The sequence below is a fragment of the Eublepharis macularius genome, chromosome 12, assembly GCF_028583425.1.
Source record: "Eublepharis macularius isolate TG4126 chromosome 12, MPM_Emac_v1.0, whole genome shotgun sequence".
In the NCBI taxonomy this organism is placed as follows: Eukaryota; Metazoa; Chordata; class Lepidosauria; order Squamata; family Eublepharidae; genus Eublepharis; species Eublepharis macularius.
The window spans coordinates 3034920-3045317 of NC_072801.1; the positions used below are offsets into that span (position 1 = coordinate 3034920).

General features: G+C 48.6%; 2 long non-coding RNA genes across 2 annotated transcripts; both read right to left on the reverse strand.

Moving 5' to 3' along the window:
- Positions 1-1742: 1742 nt before the first annotated feature.
- On the reverse strand, positions 1743-4220 carry LOC129340679 (uncharacterized). Its single transcript, XR_008598041.1, has 4 exons — positions 4166-4220; positions 3245-3401; positions 2244-2459; positions 1743-1906 (listed from the first exon to the last, which is right to left on the reverse strand). It is a non-coding gene; the product is annotated as an uncharacterized LOC129340679 (long non-coding RNA).
- A 345-nt stretch (positions 4221-4565) lies between these two features.
- Positions 4566-10019, reverse strand: LOC129340687 (uncharacterized). The gene is made up of 4 exons (XR_008598042.1): positions 9915-10019; positions 9260-9341; positions 5091-5134; positions 4566-4590 (listed from the first exon to the last, which is right to left on the reverse strand). It is a non-coding gene; the product is annotated as an uncharacterized LOC129340687 (long non-coding RNA).
- Positions 10020-10398: the final 379 nt, after the last annotated feature.

A 10398-nucleotide genomic window follows, 5' to 3' on the forward strand; every position in this document is an offset into this window, starting at 1 on the left:
ATTCTATTGTAATCCTTACCACAACCCTCCACGGTAGGTCAATATTATCCTTATATTTGGAGAGAGGATTGAGGCTAAAAGAGGATAGTTTGTGTAAGGCATAGACTGAGTCTATGGAAGAGGCAGGATTTGAATCAGGGACTTTGTAAGGGGGAGTCTGGATGCTGCTGCTACCGCCGTGATTCTTAGCTTGCTTACTGGGCTAGACCAGCTCTCAGCAAACGATGCTGCTTATAAAATGTTGGGGGCACTCTGAATATCTGCAGTTCCCCAGTCAGGAAGTCAAACACCACATACAGAAGAGTGTCCCAAGCAGGGCACAGAGCTGAAAAGTGGTGGGATGATTTATTTTAAATGTTTTCTTCCCACTGTTCTCCTGCACATGATTCACTCAAACTGTTGCGTTGTTAAGCCAGTTGTGCGCATGAAGCGCAATGCTGATTCCGATCTGCCTCCGATACCTGAGAAGCCTGTGTGGCAAGTAACACAGCCCCATGCGCGATAATTTGAAAACTGCGAGAACTGCTTGTTTGTATATCAGTGGGGTTTGAAGGAGGAGTTCCTTCCCAACCTAACACGGAGCAGTTCTTGTTCCCTCGGCATGTGCCAGGATGCAGGCTGGCTGCTTTTTGGCATCTCTCACGGGCCATGGAAACTGTCCCAACAAGTCTGAGAGGTGGAGCTGATGTTCTTCCCTGAATGCTGGTGGATGTGGCTGAATTACAGTGGTTGGTGTTCACTGAACCAGAACTGCACATACAGCCTTCGCAACTTCCCTTGGCTTGCTCTTTCCATGGCATAACTTTAATCTTGTTTGGAGAGTTCCTGTAGCTAGAATTTATCTTTTGTGTAGCAAGAGCTGTGATAATTGTCGCCAGTGCATGACTTTCCTTCAGAATGGGGTGGCGTTACCTTTGCGTAGGAGGAGGCAGCTCTGTCTGTTTTGAGTAACTTTGCTTCCTGCTGCACTGGCTGCCCTTGGGGTCAAGGGCCATATAAAGGGTTCTACCCCCATGGGTTCCCTTATTTACATACCACACAAGCAGTACTAGGGGCAGGGTTTTCAGGTATTTATTACAGTTTTAATTCTGTTCATCCTTTAAGGAGCTCAGGGTGGCCTTTATGGTTCTCCCTTTCTTTTTGCAACAATCCTGTGTGATAGTTTAGGCTGAAAGTGAATCACTGCCCCACAAGCCCCTGCTGAGCTTCCTGGAAGACCACGGGTTTGAACCTGGTCTTTCCCCGGTGTGAACACCACCCTGTAACCCAGCAGTCCCCAACACAAGGCCCACCAGGGGCACCATGGCACTTGCTGATGTGTTTCCTGGAGCCTGCTTGAGGATAAAATTCAAAGGGTCTTAAATGGAAGAGAACATCAACCGGGGAGCTTCGAGTCACTCCCGCCCGTCTAGCCGATAAGCAAAGCGCTGAGCTTATCCCAGGAAACTGTGGCACAGCCCCACGCCGTGGCCTGGCTGCTGTTGGTGTGGGAGGGGCTTCAGAGGCACTTTGAAGGCTCACCACCTTTTGCGCTGCAATGGGCCCCCATTTGGAAGCAATTTCATCTGTCCTTGGAGGAGGCTTTGCTTAGAGCTTCCCAGCATTTTGTGGCTTGGCCCCACCCCTGTAGCGGCCATTTCAAAGTTTCTGCAGGGCTCAGCCCATTCTCTAACCCCAACACACCACTTGTGCTATTTGCACTTGGATTTCTAAGTTCACACAAGGGAGGACTCACCTTTTCCACAAATGCAATTTTCCGAGCGGGTGACAAGTTCTCCAGTTGTGTGGCGAAGTCTGGGACTTTAACAGCATCCAAGACTGTTTGGGGAGGCAGCGCTTGCAGGTGGGCGTGGTCCAATCCAACCACCAGGCTCCCAAGAGCTGCTAGGCTGTTTCCATCTTGAATCTGCAAACACGAAATTCTCAGCTGTGTATCGAGTAAACCTGAATGCTTTTTAAACTCACTTTTTGAATGTTGCCACTATTAAACAGTTCTAGATTCTTGGATAATTTGCATGAATGGACTTCATTCTTATGCAGGCAAAATAATTTGCATGAATGGACTTCATTTTTTTGCAGGCAAAATTTGCAGTAAGACCAAGATTTGGGTGCATGGCCCATGGGCTCTGCGCTGTTTCCAGCGATTCTGGTGGTGAGAAACGGTTTCCTGGCTTCACCACAAATTACCCAGGTGGTGTTGACTTCTAAATAGTTCATGAGGGGAGGGGGGAGGATCTTTTCACCTGGTATCCAGAGTGGAACAGCTTCCTCAAAATAGCGGCTGCCTGCAGAGTGTTCCAGCCCTGAACTTTGCTCAGGGTGGGCAGGGAAGCCAAGATGTCCTCCTCGCGGAAACCCAACTCAATCTGGGCCACCGAGAGCCCAACAGCCACCTGGCCCAGGGAAGACAGGATTTCTGGAGGGAATTCTTCAAACTTGCTGACCAGCAAAGCAGCAATCTGATGAGAAAAAAACCCAAAGAATTAGAGAGCCTTCTGAATTAGGGAGGGTCTTGGAGTGGGGGGAGGGGACCGCTCTGACTGGGCTCCATCTTGGGCACCTCCCTGTGACTCCTATGCCTTACTACAAGGCCAGGTGCAGAGGGGGACAGTTACTCCCTTTTTAAACCTCTTTCCTCCTCTTCCTCTGTTGTTCACTTCCTCTGAGGCGGTACCTGCCATATTTGCCCCCTTTGGCAAGTACCCAACAGACATTCAAGGAGGAGAATGGAGATCGGTTTTTAAGTGCCCGCTTCCTTCCAGCAGGCCTGGCAAATGTTATGAAGGCAACTGCCTTACCTTAGCAGAGTTGCACCCTCCTAAAAGTCCACTGACATCAGTGTAGTGTCACTCTGTTTAGAATGGCCCTGTATAAACCTCGCCCAACAAAAATTAAACTCTACGACTCTCCTGGAAATTCTCCTCACTCAAGAAGAGGCAAACTGAAGTGTTTTGAAATGGAGCCCCCGGGGGGGGGGGCTGTTTATGGATTCAGTTGCAGATGAGACCAACTGAATGACTAAAGATGTGAATGGGCCCATAATCCTTTTATAGCGGAATTGCCTTGTGGGATCCATGAAAGGAACAAAGCACATCTGGGGCGAATAGATCTGTGCAGGCACCTATGCTTCCCCCAGCCCCCCATGAAGTGTGTTGTGGGGGACAGGGAGCATTTCTGCTGAAGGGCTGTTGTGGGGGAGGGGAAGCCGCTTCGGAGAGTTCCCAAATCCGCTTGCGAGGCTCACCTGGAAAGGGAGCGTCCTGCTCTCCCCGGGCTTTGGGCACCTCCTGTGGCTTATCAGGCAGTTCTTGCTGATCCTCTGCGCCAGGGCCAGTGCGTCACCTTGGCTGAGCTGGTCCACGGCAGCAGGTTCAACATTGCAAACCAGATTGTCAGGGAGGCTGGGGAAGGGTCCGGAAGAGAGAAATCTTAGAGCAAGGAACTGCTTTTTGACCACAGCGTTTATCAAAAGTTGTTATGCTTTCAGCTGGGGGTGTTTGTTATGACTGCCAAGCCTGCTTGAGAACAGGGTCCTCTTTCTCAGTAAATCGACGAGCCAGAAGTGTCTATAGAAACTGACCTTAGACCAGTCGCACTCTCTCTGTCTGGCCTACCTCACAGGGCTATTGTGGGAGTTAACTGGGGGAGCCATGCTGAGCTGGGTGGGTGAAGAGAGGATAAGAAGGAGTAGACAGATGTGGGATGAGTGATGAAGGCCCCCCCCCCATCTCGCTGAGCAGCACTGCTATGGGGATGAACACCATTGCTTGGTAGCCCCCAAGTCTTCCCAGGTGCAAATGTCCATCACACTCCCAGGGTGTGGCAAATCTTCTGCTCTGGCCATATCACCACAGGCCTTGGGCAGAGAGGGGCAAGGGTCCATCTAACTCAGGCTACTCTACATCAAAAGCGTTCCTCGTAGATGCCTGCCTGGGCGTTTTATTTGAATGTTAATTCACAGAAGCAGTGAAGATGATTTTGGCATTGCGACGCACAACCTCTGTTTTGTCACGGGTGGTGCAGTTGGAGAGCGCTCACTGAATCAGCGGGGGCTCCTTTGTCCCACCTCCCCCTTGCATGCACACACACAGCCATGCACAGAGGGTGGCCCGTCCGTTGGGAAGCAGAATAGCCTGGCCAGGGAGCAGATGGTGCAAACATGTACCTGGTCACTGAGCCACAGACACCACTATCTGTGGAGAAAAGAAGAAGGTGTTATGCTGTTGGTGCAGGGAAGGAAAAATGGGACCCTAGGGCCTGGATCCTATGCACCCTCTCACTCGTGGTAGGCACTGCCGCTCAGGGGAGGCAGAAAGTGGTCCTTTAGCTAATTCCTCACTTGTCACTGCAGCTCCCACAAGGGTACAATGGGGGGGGGCAGAAGACTGCAGTGGGAGCAGGGAGGGGGGAATTCATAGGAAAAGCCCTTGACAATACACACTGGACAAATAAATGAAAAATGAATAAGGCTGTAAATAGGGGCTGAATATCATGAAACAAAATGAATGGGGAAGAAACTGGTTTGGGAGACTTTATTGGCAAGGGTTAGATATTGAGAAGGAACATACCGTTTTCCGAGCCGCTGATGCACTGGGAGGGGAGAGAGAGAGAGAGAGAGAGAGGTGAGGTCAACAACCAGGTGCAAAAGGTAAATAAATAAATAATAATAATTTGTGCCAGCTGTATGAAGACTGTGTACGTTTAATAAAGTAACAGATCCAAAGTGCGGATGAATCCAAACCGGAGAACTCAGAGCTGGGAGGAGAAAACCACGGCACAGAACGGATGTGACAAAACCTGCTAAAACCCTGGAACAAAAGCCACAATTTTACTCAGACCTGTCAGGAAGATCTGCTTTGTTTTGTTTTTGATTGTATGAAATAACCAGAAGTCCCAGTTATGGAATTGGGTTTGTGCATTTGGTATTGGGGAAAGGGAGGAGGCAGATGGGATTTCTTGGGGTCCCCTGTGTAGCTTTTCCCTTCCATTGGATACAGAAGGGGGGGGAGGCTAAAAAAAACCCTCCAGAGTGAGGGGGTGGGTGGGAAGGGGGAGCTCAACAAGTATTCACAGACCAAAGCACTTCTCACCAGAAATGTCTTCTCAGACTCAGCGATGGTGGATGTTGCCCAGCCTGGAAGACAAATGATTTTCCGTAAGATTTCAGTGGGGAATGCAGGCGCTTCGCCCCAAAGTGCGTAGAATTTAGCTGGAGCCCTCTGCACTGCCCCAAGGATAGCAGCAGGAACTCTCCATGTTCTTCGGCTTGCAGATCTGGTTCTGAGAAGTTACTGGGTTGGCACGATAGGCTAAGGAGCGGCTTAAAGAGCATGTGCAGGGTGCTTTCTATCTGGCGCGGAGAGATTAGATCCCAGGTCTGCTTGTTCACTGTGCGTTGCAGGCAGGCTGCAAATTCTGGCCCTGAGGAAACTTCCACTTAAGAAATGAAGGAGGTGTGACTACACAGACCACCCAGTTTGTGGCTCAAAAGACGCCTGCCTGCTTTGGCAATTCTGCTATCCTGATTGACCTCTTTGCGGTGTTTATCTGCACTATTTACACTGAATCCAGGAAGATGAACAGAGATTTGGCTCCCCTGCTGACGGGTGTCCTAGCCTGAGGATGCAGCAGCTTGTTCTGAGGTGCTTGCCAGACTCTGTGGGTTTTTTTAAATGCGTCTCTTCATGTGTTTTTCAGGTGTTAGGATCTTTCCTTTTCTCTCCGTGAACTAAGACACTCCAACCATGTATTTACGTGGGCTGTTGGTCCATGCAGATGACTAGTGTCGCATTAAGCTGGAGAGCATTGTTTTGCTGGGCGGGTTTTTCTGACCCTGATCATCGATACTTGGCCCGTTCTTCCTAGGAGTGCCAAGGCTTGCCATGGGACACTGGTCAGAGTTCCAGCAGCCGCCGCCGCCAGTGAAACTGTCGGGTGAAGCTGTTGGACTTACAATGGTCAACTCCGCCCTGAAGCAGTGCAGAAAAGCAAACTGCAGATTTCTGAGTAAGGAGACCTCATTTTCCTAAATGGATCACTGGAAATGAATCTACTCAAAGGCCGCTTATGTATCCTAAAGCTGCTGTTCCTAAGGAGCAACAGCAAAACTGTGTGCTAATAACAGGAGAAATATTAAGAAACATTTCTGCACACAGTGTGGTATGCTACAATAAAATTGGTTAGTCTTAAAGGTGCTACTGGACTCTTTTTGATTGTGGGAATGAATGGTTTTATAAAACTGAGGCTATTTCCAAGCAATGCAAAGTACTCAGAATGAAAGAACTGCTGGGCAATCTACTCTGAGACATTTTGACTATCACTGATCCTGTGAATTGTTTTTAGGTTGCTCTCTAATGTTGTATCTTCTTTTGTGTATATTTTCCCTTTCAGAAATACTCTGATGTGAATAGAAATGAGAAGAGCAAGGAAGAAGGGAACCCATCATTTCCTTTTAAGGCATCCCTAAAGACTGAAGAGGTAAGCTTAGAATGATATAGCTGGAAGGGATCTCACAGACCCACGGTTCCAACCCCCTGCCAAATGCAGGCATATGGAAGTCATAGAAATCATAGAACCATAGGGTTGAAAGGGACCTCTAGTCCAACCTCCTGCACAATGCAGGAAATTCACAAATACCTCCCCCACCACACTCCCCATGACCCCTGCTCCATGCCCAGAAGATGGCAAAACACCATCAGGATCCCAAGCCAAACTGGCCTGGGGAAAATTGCTTCCTGACCCCAAAGTGGCAATAGGCATTACCCTGAGCATGTAAGAAGGGGCCATGAGGACTAAGCACTGACGTAGCCCATTCTGCCCTCCCTCTCATGATCTGCCCAAGTTCACAGAATCAGCATTGCTGTCAGATGGCCATCTAGATCTCCAAAGAAGGAGAGCCCACCACCTCCCAAGGAAGCCTGTTCCACTGGGGGACCACTCTGTCAGGAAATTCTTCCTAATGTTTAGCCAAAAACTCTTTTGATTTAATTTCAACTTGTTGGTTCTGGTCCAACCTTCTGAGGCAACAGAAAACAACTCCACACCATCCTCAATATGAGAGCCCTTCAAGTACTTGAAGATGGTTATCATATCACCTCTCAGTTGTCTCCTCTCCAAGCTAAACATTCCGAGCTCCTTCAACCTTTCCTCCTAGGACTTGATCTCCAGACCCCTCACCATCTCCGTTGCCCTCCTCTGGACATGTTCCAGCTTGTCTATATCCTTCTTAAATTGTGGTGCTCAAAACTGAAGACAATACTCTAGGTGCGGCCTAACCAGAACAGAGTAGAGTGATACCATTACTTCTCGTGATCTGGACACTATGCTTCTGTTGATACAGCCCAAAACCACATTTGCCTTTTTAGCTACCACATCACACTGCTGACTCATGTTCAGTGTATGGTCTACTAAGACCCCTAGATCCTTTTTGCACATACTACTGCCAAGACAAGTCTCCCCCATCCTATAATTATGCATTTGATTTTTCCTATCTAAATGCAGAACTTTGCATTTATCTCTGTCGAAATTCATTATATTTGTTTTAGCTCAGTTTTCCAGCCTGTCAAGATCATCCTATATCCTGACTCTGTCTTCTATTATTTTTGGTATCCCTCCCAATTTAGTATCATTTGCAAATTTGATATGCATTCCCTCTATTCCTTCATCCGAATCATTCATAAAAATGTTGAACAGAACCGGTCCCAGGACCGATCCCTGAGGAATGCCATTTGTCACTCTTCTCCAAGAGGATGAAGAACCATTAACAAGCACTCTTTGGGTGCAACAAGTATTCCTCCAGCCATTTCTTGAAGAATGCCAGTGAGGGGGAACCCACCACATCCCTAGGCCGCCGATTCCACTGCTGAATTACTCTCAATGTGAAGAAGTTTGTCCTAATGTCCAGCCAGTACCTTCCGTCCTGAACTTTAAACCCATTGTTTCAAGTCCTATCCTCTGCTGCCAACAGGAGCAGCTCCCTTCTCTTCCCCTAAGTGACAACTTGTTAATACTTAAAGAGAGCAATCATGTCTCCCCTCAAGGCCGTCTTCTCCAAACTGAACATTCCCGCGCCCCTCAGTCTTTCTTGGTAGGGCTTGGTCTCCAGGCCCCTGATCATCCTGGTTGCTCTTCCAATTTTTCCACGTCCTTTTTGAAAAGAAGCCCCCAGAACTGCACACAATCGTCCAGGTGGGGCCTGACCAAGGCAGTATACAGTGGGGCAATGACCTCCTGGTAGGATCAGGTCTAGGGGGCTGGCATGTGGACCTCAGGCTTGGTTTGATGCACAGTGCTAATACAACAATTTATTTATTCATTTACTTAATACATACTCTGCCTTTCTCCCTGATGAGGACCCTAAGCAGTTTACATCATTATCTCGTCCATTTTATTCTCACAACAACACTCTAAGGTACGTAGGTTAGGCTGCAAAGTCACCCAGCGAGCTTCCACGGCAGAGTGGGGATTTGAACCTGGGTCTCCCAGACTCTAGTCTGACACTCTGACCGCTGCACCACTGTGAGATGACAACTGGAACAGAACTTTCAAGATTCCGCATGGGAAAGGGCCTGCCCCTCTCGCTTACGAGGGCCCTGTCCTTGCTGGACAGATCTAAGCTAAGCTCTTGAGGCACCCACAGGTTTCTGGAGCCCGCCCTGTTCTCAGCACTTAGTAGCACATGGGGAGATAAGGGTCGTCTCTTGAACCCACACCACGCAATAACTGGGGGCACGGTCTTGAACCGACCCTGCCTGTCACCAGGGCTTTTTTTTCTGGGGAAAGAGGTGGTGGAACTCAGTGGGTTGCCCTCGGAGAAAATGGTCACATGGCTGGTGGCCCCGCCCCCTGATCTCCAGACAGAGGGGAGTTGAGATTGCCCTCCGCACCACTGGAGCGGCGCGGAGGGCAATCTCAACTCCCCTCTGTCTGGAGATCAGGGGGCGGGGCCACCAGCCCATGTGACCATTTTCAAGAGGTTCCGGAACTCCGTTCCCCCACATTCCCCCTGAAAAAAAGCCCTGCCTGTCACTGATCCAAACTCTTGCCACAACATTCTTTGGATGTCTTGTCCAAATCTACCCCCACAGTTCTGATGAAACTGAGTAGCAACAGAAGGGACACGGGGACTTTGCCTCCCCGCCACCCCATCATAAATTTTGCTGTTATCCAAACTACGTTTTTGTTTCTCTCGGCATTCCTCTGACATTTTGCTCAGCTCCAAATTCTTTGCAAAATTTTGCAACCAATAATAACTACTCACCAAGCACAAGCAAGAAGCTGAGGCATTTGGGGGACTGGAACACGATTCCAAATGGATCTCTTCTCATGATTAAATCCAGTCACTGTGGAAACGAAAAAAAAGAACGGAATTAAATTGATTTTTAAAGCTTCTGGGATCCTTAAAAGAACAGGAAATGCATTTAGGCGAGGCAAATATTACAGCTGTAAAATTAGGCAAAAAGGAAGAGAAAGTCCTGCAAAGAGAAATGATTAAGACAGTGTTGGCAATTGTCTTAAAGAATTCTCTAAGCCTGTGCTTCATTAAACCATAATGCATAATAGCAATGTTTATAACGTGCATGTATTCCACTGGGGTAGCTCTGTTGGCCTCCTCCCTTCCAGCAAAATGAAAAGGGAGTCTTTTCCACTTTAAAGATTAACAGATTTATTTTAGCAGAAGCTGTCAGGGGCTAGAGTCCCTCCATCAGATAATGAAACAACATGAACTAACTCCACACACACACACACATGCACGCACACACACGCACACCCCCCCCCCCCGCAAGGCCCTAGACCATAGTCTGGCATGGAAGACGGAGCTCAGAGAATGAGAAGCAAGCAGTGTTGCCCCTAAAGGACTGGGGGTGGGGGAAGAGGCACAGAAAAGGGGCATCTCTTCCAAGTCCAGTACTTACCACTCTCTCGTCCCAGTGTGTAGGGCTGAGAGCTCAGGCAGTGCTGCTTTTTATTGAGAAGGGCAGGGTGTGGCCCTTCTGCATCTAATCACTTCATTTGAAATGACAGGACAGATGTCAAGTGCACCAGCCACACCTGGGATTTGCAGAATTTAAAAAAAAACAAAACAGTTTGGCAGTCCAACTGGGTGGCATTTATGTGTTAATTCTTACCACACCGCTGAAAGAGGTACCTACTGGAAGCTTTGGCTGCCCCTGCTGGTTTAAAGGAGTGTTGTCCATTTGTCTAGTACATTTATCATGCTGGAATTCCGCCCTGAGGTGGGGTCCGCTGTGGAGGTGACCAGACTCCCCAAAGACCCCCACTCTTCTTGTACGAGGGTTCGTTTGAGCTGAAGGTGCCAGCAGGAGAAGGAGAAAGGAACAGGGCACCGATGTGCCTTAAAGCAGCTATAGCTTTTATTGAATACGTGAAGCTTTCCCC